The sequence below is a fragment of the Rutidosis leptorrhynchoides genome, chromosome 5 (assembly GCF_046630445.1).
Source record: "Rutidosis leptorrhynchoides isolate AG116_Rl617_1_P2 chromosome 5, CSIRO_AGI_Rlap_v1, whole genome shotgun sequence".
Lineage (NCBI taxonomy): Eukaryota > Viridiplantae > Streptophyta > Magnoliopsida > Asterales > Asteraceae > Rutidosis > Rutidosis leptorrhynchoides.
Window position 1 is genome coordinate 163,171,733 of NC_092337.1, and position 15,535 is coordinate 163,187,267.

The window sequence follows — 15,535 nt, forward strand, 5'->3', positions numbered from 1 at the left end:
TTTATTTTGAGTTATGTTCCTATTTTGCATATTTTATCCATGAATAAGTAATTATTCTAAATTCCGTAGTCGATCACGTTTGTGGGAGCAAATGTGAGGTTTAGACTATTATGAACTCGGATTGGTATACATTCACGGGATGAATGTGGTGCAAGGTTGCTACCAAGGTTCATAGATATTTGTGGGATGCAAATATTGGAAGACCCGCCCTCAAGATTTGCTAAATGGAGCCTTTGTGGTTGATCACATGTAATCTTGAGTAAAGGCGAATATCATTGTATCCTCTGACCTGAGATACATATTGGATTCAGATATTTACCAAGTATTGTGCCTTGAATCTTTCCTTTGCTATTCTGAAATATGGTAGTTCATAAGGAAGAGCTCAGGTACAATGCAGGGTACATATTTAGGACATATGTAGTCAAGATGGAATTTGTCCCTCTTATTCGTTGAGAGTCAGATGTCTAAGGCCTGATAAAGTTAAATCTAGAAAGAGAGTGATCACTCTGTGTCTCTTGGATTTAACATGACATCTAGGACGAAAGGAAATAATGAAAGATTCACCTATTCATATTCGAGATGGAAACTCGAAGAGGATGATGTTATTGAATGGCACAAAGTCATAACATATTGGGGGTAATGGACGGTCGTTAGGTGGTATCTATCACTTGCATTAATTTCTTATGTTTCTCGTGCAAGTGGGAGATTGAAGGTATTTCGTATGCCCGAGAGACATATTAAAATTAACGTGGCCACTATGTTATGATCCAAGTCGGGTCATACCCAATAACAAGCTTACCAACACTTGATATGTATTTATTTTAACAAATGGATTGTTAAGAAAATACGCGACACTTGGATTTTGGAAAATCGGTTTTCTAAAGTATTATCACTTGAGATAAATTATTTGGATAATTTATATATAATTGTTTATAGGTTTAAATGATTATATTGTGTTATATTTTATAAAAGGTTTTATGAAATGTATTAGTAACAAAATAATACATAAGTTTATAACAAGTTTATAAACTTTTATAAACTTATAAGTATTATTATGAATCATGTGTGTGCAGTTTTTTGGGTCTCCAAGAATGACAAACACATGCTCTTTTGTTGCTTTCCATGTACACACTCCTTAAGGGCATGCAAGGTTCTTTTTAACCAAGGCTTGACTCACTTTCTCTCATGTGATAACTAGTCATTTTACTTGTAAAAAAACTGAAAAATTCTGCTGGAAATAAGCAGCAGGCCGTGGCCTATTAGGAGCTCAAAGGGAGTTCTTAATTTGTTTTTACAAGCTTGTTTCAAGTGTCAAATAAAAGCCTAACCATAGAGAAAGGTGTTGGGGTTTATTGCTTGGGGTATGCAACACTTGAGGCTTCAAGTTAGAGGCTAAGTTCATCAATAAGTTCATCAACTTTCTGCTCAAATCAGTGTTGCTGCTGATTGGTTTATTCAAGTGCAAAAGAAGTGGTTTCAAGCTTGGATAGCAAGGTTATAAAGGCTTAAAGGTTCAACCAACTCAAGGGTGTGTTGAAGCATTATTTCTTCATCATCTTCTTGCATCAAAACAGCCCTTAAACTTAGTTTAAGGAGGTATAAAACACTCTTCCTTCTCTTGTTAATATGTAAGCATAATGTTCACAACTTGATCCATGGGATTTAGCTTTAAATTGGTTAAAAGTTTAACAAGTAAAACTTGATAATTGCACGCTTCCGATTATAATGATTCTTAAAAGGTTTTAAGACTTATGAAACTTGTTAAATCCCAACAAGGGGGATGCCAAAAGATGCTCCTACTGCTCCATATACTGGTTTAACACCAGGCATGCTCGAGTATCTTACTGGTCGGGGTGGAGTTCACCAAACGACTGCCTCTGGTGTTGTACCAGCCGAGGGGGAGGGACCTCAGCGCAAGCCAACTGTGAAAAGGAAGAAGCCAGCTACCTCAACTAGTACAGCCACCGTCTCACATACTGGTAAAGCAGTAGTTGTATTAGAATCTAGTGCTCTCTGATAATAAAGATCAGTCCTAGTCTTATATACAGACTACCCACTTCCAGTATTGGAATCTGTTGCTTAACTATTTCTTGGTAACAGGCAAATCCAAACGTGCTAAAGCTGGCTCCAAGCAAACCACATGAGGGATTGCCCCAGCCTCAACTGCTGCTTCTGTAAAGAAAGCTGCTATAGAACCTGGTGCGTCTCTAGACCAAACAGTAGAAATCTCTAACTTAATTAAAAATATTTTAACTGCTAACTTGAAAAATAAAAGTGGAGTTAAAGGCACAATCTTAGCTCCCAAGCTGACTGGTTTTAAAACTAGTGTTAAGAAGAGTAGCAACCCATATTCTTCTAACCAGACACTTCCATATTTTTCAAAATTATACCTCATGAAATATCTTCAGCTGACAGTACAACTAGCAGAGAACATAACTGACCCCCAAAGTAGACTTGAGCTGGCTCCTTATCGTGCTGAGTCTGCTCAGGCTATTGCACAGCCCAATTGTTACTTGGATCATGATAAGAGTCACACTCCTACATCATTACCAGCCATAACTCTTACACTATCTGGGTCAACATGTGTTTCCAATGAGTCAGCAGAGTCACAGCTGCACTTACAGACACCTAACTCTTTCTCAATTGAAGGGCTGACTAAATTACCAGTCTGTCCTCAGAGACCAACAACAGATGCAATTGTTGAGTCAAATTTATTTGGTTCTACAGTTGTTAACATAAAATGTTCTCTTGTTTCAGTTCTTAGCAGGGTAGATGAACAGGCAGAGGGGGAGCAAGAAAAGGATGTTATTGTTTTTACTGATGAGCTCTCTGTTTCTGCTACTGGTGTTAGTGCTACTGATTTGTCTACTGGTGGTACTAATACTAGTGATGTTGCTTCTACTGCTGCTGGATCTACTGGAGACATTGTGGATGTTGGTTCCACAGATCTTACTGTTCATGAGGAGCTAGCTACTGCTTATGTTTCTGCTACTCCTCCTGCAGTCTCCAGTATTGCTACTTCAACCACTGATTCTGAAGTGGTTGATGAGATGATAATAGAACCTCCTCTTGCACTTGAAAAGGTTATTGATAATATTGTTAAGGAGGTTCTTGATTTTGATACCGCTGGCACTACCACTGTTACTCCTCCTGCTTCTACTGAGGATATTACTATCGGTGGTGACCAGGATGACATGGTGCTTACTGATGAGCTTATCACAGCAAATGCTGCCTATTCTGCACATGTCACTGGTTCTACTGAACCTATTTTGGATGCTGGTACCTCTGCTGCTGCTACCACTGATTCTTCTCAGGCTACTGCTTCTGCTAAGAAGAAACCATATGTGTGCCAGGCACCAGATCCTGATGAAGTTGTCCCTAACTTCATCTTCAGGGGAGCTTCTATTACTCTCAAGATTGCCTTGCTGGTGGATCAGTTTACTATTGATCCTCAAAGTGCTTTAATCTCAGCTAGTAAGCTACCAAGGGAAGAGCTGGTTGACTTGTTGTCTCAGCTTGATCGACCAGCAAGAGAAGAAGTTTATGAGAGGCTGGCCACCCTGCAACAAATCAATGAGCAGCCATACTACCATTACTTTGGTAATGCTCCAGCTGCCTCTCCATGGCCTGGTACTTGGAGGCCTCTTAAGTTCATCATCGATCCTACTACTGGTAAGTGTGTGATGCAGAATGTCCCTGATTCGCCAGTACCTTCTGATTCTTCAGCTTCTTCCTCATCATCTTCTTCATCTGACGGTGATGCTGATAAAGGTGATGGTAAGGGCGAGCCAGTCACTTATGATAATGTGACTGGTTCCAAAGACACACTAGTGGATCTCACTGATGATACTGATAATGATGCTGACAAGGATACTAGTGGTTCTAAACCTTCGAGTAAAGGTAAAAATGATGGTGATCATGGTGATGAGTCAGATTCTGACCTTTCACCTCCACCACCCCACGGAGGTAATCCTATTGTCGCTGCTAGTGATCGCTCCTCAACCAGTAGTTTTGATCCTACTGAGGTGGCTGCTATTTCTACACTGACTGTTTATCGTACAATAGCCAGAATCACACCAGATCTACAAAGAACCATCCGCACTACTATTGTTGATCGAATAACTGAAGCCATACACAGAGCTGAGGATGTTACCACTTCCACTATTGAAGCCCAGCTCAAACGAGTATGTGCTTTTGCTGATCTTGCGGTGGATGCCATTGTCAAACACCATGAAGAAGAGGAGGACCTAAAAAGGCGAATCATCTCTCAAAATGAATATACTGATCATATTGCCCATCTTCAAACTGAACTTGATGCTGCCAACAGAAGGATTCTCTTTCTAAATGAGGAGAATAGGGTTTTAGAAGAGAGATTGGATTCGCAGGAACAACAAATGGCCACAATATTTCCTGCCTCTGCTTATGTTCAAATGGTGGAGACTATGCAACGAATGGCTGCCCTACAAGCTGATGTTAGGGCCACTGTTGATCAAATGGCCATGGGCGTTGCAAGGAATGAAATCAGAATTTCAAACCTATGTCTCATGCAATATGGTGTAGATCCTGGTGCCCATCTATCTCCTACTGATGCTGACTGGAACAACTTTTCTTATTCTGTTCCTGATTCAGATAGTGACCTTGATGCACAGGTCTCCCCTGCTCATCCTTCTGCCCCTGCTGATGACAAAAAGGAGGAGAAGAAGTCTAAAAAGAAATCTAAAAAGAGAAAACAATCTGAGGGGGAGCAAGAGCATGAAAAGGCTCCAAAACAGCAGAGGAGGGATGGTGATGATGGTGGTGATGATGGTACTGGTCAAGGTTCTGGCACTAAGCCCAGCAACGCTCATACTGAAGCAGGTGTTCAGGCAGCTGGTGAATCTCAACCCAGTGTGTCTGCCACATCTGTGGATGATATTGGTTCTAGCAGTAAGCCTAGTGATGTGTCTGAACTGGCTATAGCTGAATCTTTTGCTGTCTCTCAAACTATTGAACGAAAAATGAAAAGAAAACTAGAGAGGCATCAGAAGAGACAGCAAGAACTAGATGCTGCTTTCAACACTAAATTTAAGGCATATGCTGCTCTGAAATAACATAAAATTGAGCATGTATGATCCCTCGATCCTAAAAAGCGTGAAATTCATGATGAACTTCTCAGCATTGCTGAACACAAAAGGGATGTTTTGAAAAGAAATGCTAAGTTCATGGTAAATATGATAAAAAAGAAAGCAAAGTTGTATGCTGAGTGAGCAGACAGAATTAAGAAGATGACACCTGAACAGATAAAAGATTACTTAGCTTCTACTGAGTCAGGAGGAGTTAGAGCTGATGTTTTCATGAAATGGCTAGATGCAATGTTAGAAACCAGCCAATCCTCTCGACCAGCATCTTCTGCTCAGCCAGCTGCACATCAACAGCAAGCAGACATCATCAACCTTGATGAGGATGAATTAGCTGAGGGGGAGCGCTTAGCAATTGTTCCCTATCTACCTCCACAAGAACCAGTATCAACACAAGAATCATCAGCTGAACCCATGCCAATCGATAAACAAAGGGTAAAATCTGCGCCTAGGGACAACCAGCCCCTAAGGAAAGGACCCTTATTTGAGGCAGCTAATGAAGATACCACGGCAGTTGTGCCAGCTGATACTGAACAGTCAGCTGGTACCGAAGACACAGCAAGGAGTGCTGTGATTGAAGACCTAGCCAGTAGTGTGCTGCTGGGTGTAACAAATGTTGAAGACCCAGCCAACGTGGCTGAGCTGGGTGCTAAACAAGATGCTGATACTGTTGATCCTACTAATTTCACAGTCTGGGGTAGAGGAGACCATCTATTTGTTCAATCACCTATCTCTACCCGGACTCTTGCTTATTTTAACAGGACACAGGGTGAACGTATTGATCAGTACTCAGTAAGTTCTTCTGGCATAGTAGAATCAATCATGTATCCTCCATCTTCCCCAAAACGTCATGATAAACACACAACTTGGGAAGATGATTCAGTTGCACGAGGTGAGCCAGATCTAAGAAGGATGAATCCAGATGAAAGAGAGGCTTACAGGCTGGAGATCACTGTACCTGAATTACTTGAGCAAAGACAAGTAACTATTTCTGAAAGGATACGCCAAGTTAGATTGCTGCATCATCCACTTGATCAACCATTCTATATCACTGCCTTGACTTATGGCATTGAAATTGGTGTGTATCTAAATAACAGTGGTCAAAGTCTACATACTGATGAAGAGAAAGCTCAATTTCATGAGGCTCGGCAACTGGATATGGATCTGAGGCAATATCGTGATGCCCTTAAAATTGCTGAGGGCAGGGAGATGATTGCAACAGCAAAATCCCTCAACATTACTGCCAATGACTATCTTCTGGGTCTACAAGTTGAAAAGCAAAGAATGGAGGATGTTGATGCTGAACTTGCTGAGAGGCTAAGGCTTCAGGAAGAAGAAGCTAAGTTGGCTGCTGATAAGAAGCAAGCGGCTGAGTCCCTCAAGTTAGCCAAAGCTATTGTTAAAGAACAGGACAAGGCATTCGATAAACTGGAAGCTGCTGAGAAAGCACCTGCTGATGCTCCTATAGAAACTTAACGTACAATAGAATTATCTGATCATTACTATAGGAGCAGATATGGTGATGTGCTAACCAGAAGATCAAATCCAAGCAAGATCATCAAGGTGCACAAAGGCACAAAAAGGGCTTTCTCTGTCAGCAGAGAAGGTAATGTTCAGGAAAGAATTGACTACACTAAACTGAGAACCTTAGAGTTCAGTGAATGGATGGAGATACTGCAGTACTTTATTGGCAAAGGTAAAAGTGGTATCAAAGATACACTGAAACCTGAACTTCAAGAGCTCTTCAACAAAGCAGTAAAGTATGGGAATGCACCAGTAGTGAATGTAGAAGAAGTTCTTTCTCAAAAGCCTAAAGGTAAGAAATCTACTGGTGAAGGACCACACAGAAGAGATCCCATCATTCTACCTCCTCAGATTCCAGTATTCGACCCTGCTGAAGTGCCTTACTTGTTTGATGAAGCCTGGGCAGCCCTCAAAGTGAAAGAAGAAGAGCTATCTGAAGATGAAAAAGATAAAGATAAAGATAAAGATAAAGATAAAGATAAAGACAGATAGCCTTCTTGTGTTATAATTGTATCTTTTGTTATTTCAGTTTTCATTATACTATTTTATAAATGTATGTATATACTCTGCTATAGTGAAAATGAAATGAGTTTATCTTCAAAATCATATCGTTTTATAAGATATAGATAACTCAGCAAAAGATCCCAAAACAAACCTAAAAGGGACAAATTTACTACCTATTTTTCATTAGGTCCCTTAGTGCTGGCTTTAGTGTTTTCTCTTAATGTCATAGGTTTTGTCATCATCAAATAGGAGGAGATTGTTGCGTCCCCAAAATAATTAAGGATTTAATTATGACAAAACTGTAATTTATTTGCACTAAAATGTTATGTGCAGCCAGCACAAGTTTGTTTATGTATAGACAGCAAATATTGCTGTGTCGAGTGTTTAATTTGCTGCTCAGTCTACCAGCACAAGGTGGACAGTGTTCTTCAATTAGCACAGGATGTATACTCAGCAATTCAAGAATATCAAGTGTCTCGCCAATGAAGAACCAGCACAGCTGGAATGCAGCTTACTACATAAGACAGCTATGCTCCATTACAAGCATAGTAGTTTTCTGAGTGGTCTACATCAATTGTACTATTCAACAGAAGTCAAAGACAAAGTTGAACAGGAAAGGACACGCGTCGGCGGCTGACAAGTGACCTTCCAAGACCACATGGGAATGCAGAAGTTTAACGCATGTGCAGACATGTGCTATACTTTGTCAATGCTTAGGGAACACAACATTCTATTTGTTTAAACAAATAGTGGTGCCAAACCAAATTAGAGTGTTCCTACAAATAGCTACCAAAGAGGAAAAAGGAGAACACACTTCTGATGCAGTTGTCCCCACAAGTACAGACATCCTATGTACCAGTGGACAATGGAACAATTACACGAATAAAAGGACTACTATAAATTATTGTATCCACTATTGTAACAACTAGTGGTGTGGGTTTTGTGATTGAGAGTCCAAAACGTGTAATAGCTTTAAGTTTATCCTCATAGCTATAATCTAGGTAAATCTGTATTAACCAACTATCATTCCGCCAAAAATAGTTGTAATTCTTTGTGATTTAATCAATAAAAAATAACAGTTAAAAAATTATGTTTAACTCTATTTAAATTACATGCTTGAATATTAAACTGTGATTAATTGATAAATTAATTCAAAGAAATTGTATTCACCCACCCTTGTATGATACTAACGTTGTTAATCAAGCACCAACACTTGATCATCATAAACAAACCACGGATAATCATAATCGAAGAACTATCTGTTACCTATCTCTTTACATCATTGATTTGCAAGTATTTTAACTGCTATGATAAATCAGTTCTATTATTTATGTTTTTTAGCATCATCATTCATCAATCTAATTCTATCCATGTTTAATCTAATCATAAATCTCATGTTTGTAGGTGATGGAAGAACGGGTATGATTGTTGAAATCATTTTTTAGGTTTTGTATTTTAGATATGAATTAGATTCTCCATTTTATTATAGTTTTTTAATGATCAATGAATTTTTTTGTGAAATTGTTAGGGTTTATGATGGATAACTTACGAAATCATTAAACTGTTTACAAAATTGCACTACAATGATTATGAAATCAAAACAGATGTTTGTAGGCTTTACAAAATCATTAAACTGTTTATTTTTGAAATCAAAATAGATGTTTGAAGGAATGGATATTATGTTTTGTTTGTTTACTTATATATTGTTGTGCAATTTTGTTTATTTACTTATATATGTTCACAATCATATCTTCCCAGTGATGAAGCTCAAAGATGCTTTGGAGTACTTAAGAGGACGAGAACACTCACTATAATCTTTGGAGGTTGGGTTATTAATATTTCATGATGTTGATTGTAGGTACCATGGATATGTCTAGCCTATTATCACTCCTGTAGGTATCTTTGCTTTTATATTCGTAACATGTTTCTCACCGAGTTGTTGTAAAACATGAATTTATGTATTTTTGATAATTCTCTGCTACTTTTTATTTTCGAATATAAAGGTGACAAAATGAGTGGGTTAAGAACATTGGTTAGAAAGGGTCAGCTTGGACTCAAGCGAGCTTCAAATACTTCTTTTAAACATTATTAAAATTTATTAACAATTGTAAATTGCAAAAAATGATTACAAAAATTATCAATATAGAACAATTATGATCATAAAAGAATGGGTTTTTAATTTATTTGTCAAATACATGCCTTTCAGCCACTTTAAACCAATTGATCCATTGTTGTAGACTATAATGGCACTAACTTTAAAATAAAAAGAATGACCCATTCATTTAGATCTATGTTAGAGGATTATTTGGCAAATGAAACTATTTAGTTGATATTGACCACCTTATCTTTTCATGTCTTGTGAAGATTTTGAATTCTGCAGAAATTCTGTTACTAACAGATGTCAATACAGACCATGGTGAGTTGGATGACATGACCAAATTGTCTTACTTAAATGAATCTAGAGTGCTTGATGATCTTGAGAAACATTATGCTCTTAATGAGATATATGTAAGCACCTTCTTTCGATTGTTTCATCATAACTTAGATTTAACCAGTTGGTTCTTGAAACACACGTATTCATAAAACTGGTCATTCATCATCATTTATTCATTTTTCTTTTTGTGCTTTTAATACTATTTTGTTACACTAATCATATAACTCTCAGACAACGCTTGTCAAGCTTCTTGAAAAATGTTGGCAAAACGATCCAAGTTTAAGACCCGACTTTACAATAAGTGAAGCTGAAAGTAGTATCATTTATCTTAAGTTGGTTAAACATATTTGTCTATTCTTGGTTCTTATTGAGATATTTTCACTTGTATTGCTTCTAACAACATGAAACTGAAAGTATGATCATTTATCTTAGGTTGGTTAAGCATACTTCTTAGTTGTCAATAAAAATTATAAAAATGTATAGAGGTCATGAAGTATAGTATAGGCAGTTTTGGATAGTCAATAATGGACTTTTAAACTTATTTAAACTGTAGTATTTAAACAGATAGAAGATAGAAGCAGGCATAAAGTATAGTATAGAACTATAGATTTGAAGGTGTATTGTTTCGATTTTAGATGGTTACACCTTTAGCTTTATGAGTTCGATTTAGCTTTTTAGAATCTTCATTTCCTGCTTTTATAAGAGTTATCTGTCAAAGGTACGATGATTACCAAAAGTAGGATATACTGAAATTGGACAAAAATCACTTTCTGAATGTTTAGCTAAGAAGGCTGATTTTATATTTAAAATATTATCTTTAAAAAATTATTACTTATCGTAACAAATGATTCGATCATAAAACGTACAGAGATGATGCGGATCATTTTCAGTTATATACAATGAGTACTGTAACAATATCTTGTGGCCGCTCTTTCATTATCTTGGGCTTCCTCAAGAGGATTGACTTACAAATATTAGAAGTGTGAATTCACCATTTGACGCCTACAAGAATTCGAATCAAACGTTTGCATATGTGGTAAAACAACATCATAAGGAAGGGGATATTGTTTGGTGTTATGATTACCATCTTATGTTTCTGCCAAAATGTTTAAAAGAACAAAATCCTAATACAATAGTGGGTTGGTTTCTACATACTCCTTTCCATCTTCAATTCAGAGATCCACAAGACTGAACCGTCTCGATCTGAGTTGCTAACGGCCATTCTTCCAGCTGATTTAGTCAGGTAGCTACAAAATATTAATAATTCACAATCTCTTGGCACGTGGCGTAACATTGTTTTGGCAGGATTTGAAATTGAAGGCATAAACATCACTTTCAAAAACTTATTTGTCAAACGCATTGGTGATGGCGCTTCAACATCTTTTTGGAATGACCATTGGATCGGGGACAACAAGCTAAGTATCACCTTTCCTAGACTCTACAATCTGGAGGCTTGGAAGGATGTCCTAATTAATTGTAGGGTCATGGGGTACTTGGGTATTATGTCAGGATCAAGTCCTGGATCAGCAGGTAGTTTAATCTTGAATTGGATTTGGGTCTGACCTCCGGCAAGGCGTGCTTCTAGCGATCTGTCAAAACTGATCGAGATGCTTCACGGATTCGGGTTTGCGTTTGCCAATCACGACAAGTGGAGATGGACTGCAGCATTTGATGGAACTTATACTGTGAAAAAAATGAGCTCGATTATTGACCAGCAAGTTTTCGTAGGTATTACAGATTCGGTGGGTACATATCGCAACAATTTAATCCCTAAAAAACTCAAAAATTTTGCATGGCGTGTAATTAAAAAGAAGAATGCCTGTTAGATTAGAACTTGACAAAAGGGGGGTGGATTTGCATTCGGTTAGATATCCCTTGTGTGACGATGATGTGAAATCAATTGAGCATTGTTTTATTTTCTGTAAACACTCAATGGAAGTTTGGGAACGAGTACATAATTGGTGGGGTCTTGGCGCGTTCACAAACCTAAGTCTGAACGAAATCTTGAGAGGCAATACCGCGGTTTCTACAACTTGTGACGGGAAATTCATTTGGCAAGCGATCGAGTGGGTTTGTGCGTATTTCATTTGGAAAAACCGGAACAACATGGCGTTCCATGGAAAATCATGGAGCGGCCCGGTGGCTCTAAATGAAATACAAATCAAATCTTTTGAATGGATATCTGTTCGTGCAAAGAAAGTGAAAATCGAATGGTTAACTTGGTTGAACAATCCGAAAGTGCATCTATCATGTTAGTGTCTTAGGTAATGTTTGGCTTTGGGGTGCAATCTCTGCACTTCTACTCCGTTAATTTGTACTTAATATTTTGTAATTTCGTGTAAGACTTGTGGTGGCCGCCAGGCCTCACTGTATTTGGATTCGATATTAATAAAATTTCCTTGCTTTTCAAAAAAAAAAAAAAAAAAAAAAAAAAAAAAAAATATTTTTTGTTCAAACTTATAGTTTGAAGCTTGATAATTGGTTTTTCTGTTTTTCAGGTTTCATATTTATGATTACGCAAGGCATTCTAAGAGTGATTGCACTTTGACTACTTCAAAAATTCTCTTGTATTACTATTCTTTGTTTACGTATATGGTTCATCTTCTTAAGCATTGTATATTTTTCCGCAACTTATGTGTGTGGATATATTTTAATTTTTTAATATATATGGCAATACCTATAGTCTATAATGTTATTATCATATATACGTATGACAATGACAATATCAATTTACTCTATAACGTTATCATTTATCTGTAAATGATGACACCTTATGAAAATGAAGTATACATATTTGTAACATATACATATAATGCCACATTGCATTGAGATTATTACATCTATATTTCACCACAATAATTGTTTAATAATTTCAATAAATTTGGCACGGTTATTTTTACGTATAACGAAATATAATGTTCTGATTTTATTGAATGACTAATTACTTAAAAAAGCTTTGTCGTTGATCCAAAAGATACTCACTACAAAATAACAAGGTATGACATTATTCACAATTCATGATCACCTCAAAAGATTAACGACATTAACGAATTTCTGAAAAATTACACCGAAGAATTTGGAAGAACATAAAAAAGTTACATTATCACCGCCTTCAACTTTATATGTCGAACCTATTATTAGATACGAACCGTCAATTACTACTACTATAGAATTTAAGTACGTTACTTTATTTTGAACATCATTTTATTTATTTATAATTACACTTGAACTTCTCAAATGTTATACGGAGTATTATTTATTCGTGTTATCATGATTGAAAATTGTCTTAAAATATCATCGTTCAATAAACCCGCGAAACCGCGAGTTTTTAACTAGTTATAAAGCATAAAATCAAGGATCCACTTCAAACCTAAAACCACAATACCTCACTACGTATTGCCATATGTGTTTTGTTGCATCCATGGCCTAGCAGGTACCGGCCTAGCAGGTAGCGGCCTCCCAAGTACGTTCATGTTCATTACGTTTGTAGTCACAATTTCACCCGGTTTTGCTGTACCAGGAGATGATCGTTTAAACAGTGCAAGTCCTGATTATGGCTTAAACGGTGCAGGTATAACCCATGTGAGAGTCACATGACTGGAACTTAACGGACTACTAAGTGTCATTTGTTTAATGGATGTATTTGGGACTAAAAGGTGAATTTAGTGATTGTGCAGTAATATAATTGACAGTGATTATTTTAGCTAAAATGTAATAACATGTGTAACATTTTCAGCTCAGTAAAGGGAATTAAACGCATTACTCCTGAAAATTCATACACATAAACCTACTAAGCTTAGGCGAAAAAAAAGGGCTTATCACCTATTTGCCCCCTTTTTTACCCCTTTCTGAGCTGGAACCCTTAAAAAAAAAATTGAGAATTTGCCCGCGCAAGGCGCAAAGATCATTAGTCCTTGCGGCCTTGCGACTTGCGCCCTTACGTACGAACGCAAGGCGCAAGGTTCATGACTTGCGTCCTTGCGGCCTTGCGCCTTGCGCTTTATCAGGATGGATTTTTTCTGATTTCTGGATAAGATTTTGTTAGATTTTTTGTACCTTTACGGATAAGATTTTGTTCCTGTGTATTTATTGAGGCTAGAACTCCAGATAACCAATTTCATTTCACTTCATTTCTAAATAGATCATGTCATTAGAGCATCGTTAAGGTACACTTTTATCTATTTTTTCACTAATTTGTGTATTAATGAGCTGTAGTAATGATGAAGCATTTGTTGTTCATGTATGTTGTGGGGGTAATTTTGAATTTGTTAACAACATACTTATGTATTTGCCTCTTGATTGTTTTAGAACCCGATTAAAATTATCACTTGCTCCACAAAAATCAATAAATCGAAGAGTATTGTTAAGGAAAGTTCTTAAAAAAATTGAATTGCCACCTAATGCACCTGTTTCGCTGAGATATATTGATAATAATCATATTTTTGATATTATTGATGATCATGAAGATTTTTTTGAGTTTTTAAAACACGCTATCTCAAACGAGCCTTGTAATATTTATGTTGTCGACAAAGTAAGAATGCTTCAACCCCAACAAAATCCACAAACACACCATCTCCAACAAAACCTAGAAACACTCCAGCCCAACAAAATCCACAAACACACCATCTCCAACAAAACCTCCGAATACTCGAGTCTCAACCAAACAAACAAACACACCATCTGCAAGAAACCCTACGAATAGACAATTCCGAACCAAACCTCGAAACACACCATTTGGAATAAGAACAGGCTGAAATACCACCTCCAAACACAGAAGAATTTGATTTTGTAACATCCCGCATTTTTTCGTTAAATTTATTTTAACACCGTCTTTTTTTAGATAATATCTTCCGTTATTTAAATTCGTACCTTTCGTTGACTAACGTTCTAATTATTTCCGTTATTTGGTTATAACATCTCCCGGTTACTCTAGCGTTTTTAAAATATTCGTTCGGTTAATTCACGCACCCGCTTTGAAACTTGAGGGACCGAAGTTGCCAAGTGGGCAAACTAGTTGACTAGGTCAACTAGTCAACCCACTCTTTCCACCATTCATTTCATTTTCACCTCCTCATCTCTTTCTCTCTTTTCTCTACTTCCATTTTTGAACTCAAACACCCAAATCATTCATTCATCATCTAAATTCGATCTAGTAGGCTTACAACAAAACAAATTACATATTCGTGATCCTCTCATCATCCTCTACATTTTGGTACCAATTTCATCTCGTTTGGGTTAAGGCTAAGCAACTATCATGCACACGTTTACTTTTGAAGTACATTATACTCGTGCACTCGAGGTGAGATCATAGTCCCACCTTTTTAACAACTTTTATACTTTTAAATCGTGGGCTGAGAAACATATACTTTGTTACATCTTGTACTAACTTTTATGCTTTGAACACAAGTACGAAAACAAACATTACACAGCGAGTTTGAACAAAAACCCTCAATTCAATTATCATTAGTTGCACTTGCGAGTGTAAGCGTGAACTTATGTTGTGTGGATCCATGTAGGCTAGACGTGCCCTCATTCGGACGGTTCGCTACCGTCAGTAGATGAAATATATTTTCGATTTTAGTGTATGTTCTAACACTACGTAACAGGGTACCAAACAGTAAAGTCTTGATAATTGGGTGCTCGCGAATGTACTTTTGGAATGCAAACGATTTGGATAATCAACGTTATGGAAATACAAAATCTTGTGGTTCAAAAACAACGTTTACAAACACCTATGATTTCACCAACGTTTTTCGTTGACAGTTTTCTATATGTTTTTCAGGTTCATACTTGGCTACTTGATACATGCTTCCGCGTACACTTTGATTACTTGCTTGGAGTCAAGCATACATGCATACGCTAGCGATAGCACTTTTGAATTTAACTTAAGCATACATACTTACGCTATTTAGTAACTGTGATTCTAAACTAATTATGTCACAACTTATTTCATTTA

General features: G+C 37.0%; 1 long non-coding RNA gene across 3 annotated transcripts; it reads left to right on the top strand.

The window, feature by feature from the left end:
- The first annotated feature begins 8,361 nt into the window (after nt 1-8,361).
- LOC139847141 (uncharacterized) lies at nt 8,362-12,245 on the top strand. 3 transcript variants are annotated; one of them, XR_011759335.1, is made up of 4 exons: nt 8,362-8,564; nt 8,904-9,653; nt 10,448-10,822; nt 10,885-11,976. It is a non-coding gene; the product is annotated as an uncharacterized lncRNA (long non-coding RNA). The 3 variants fall into 3 exon arrangements; XR_011759334.1 differs by lacking the exon at nt 8,362-8,564 and adding an exon at nt 12,078-12,245 and having other exon boundaries at nt 8,615-9,653; nt 10,885-11,843; XR_011759333.1 differs by lacking the exon at nt 8,362-8,564 and having other exon boundaries at nt 8,615-9,653.
- The last annotated feature ends 3,290 nt before the right edge of the window (nt 12,246-15,535 follow it).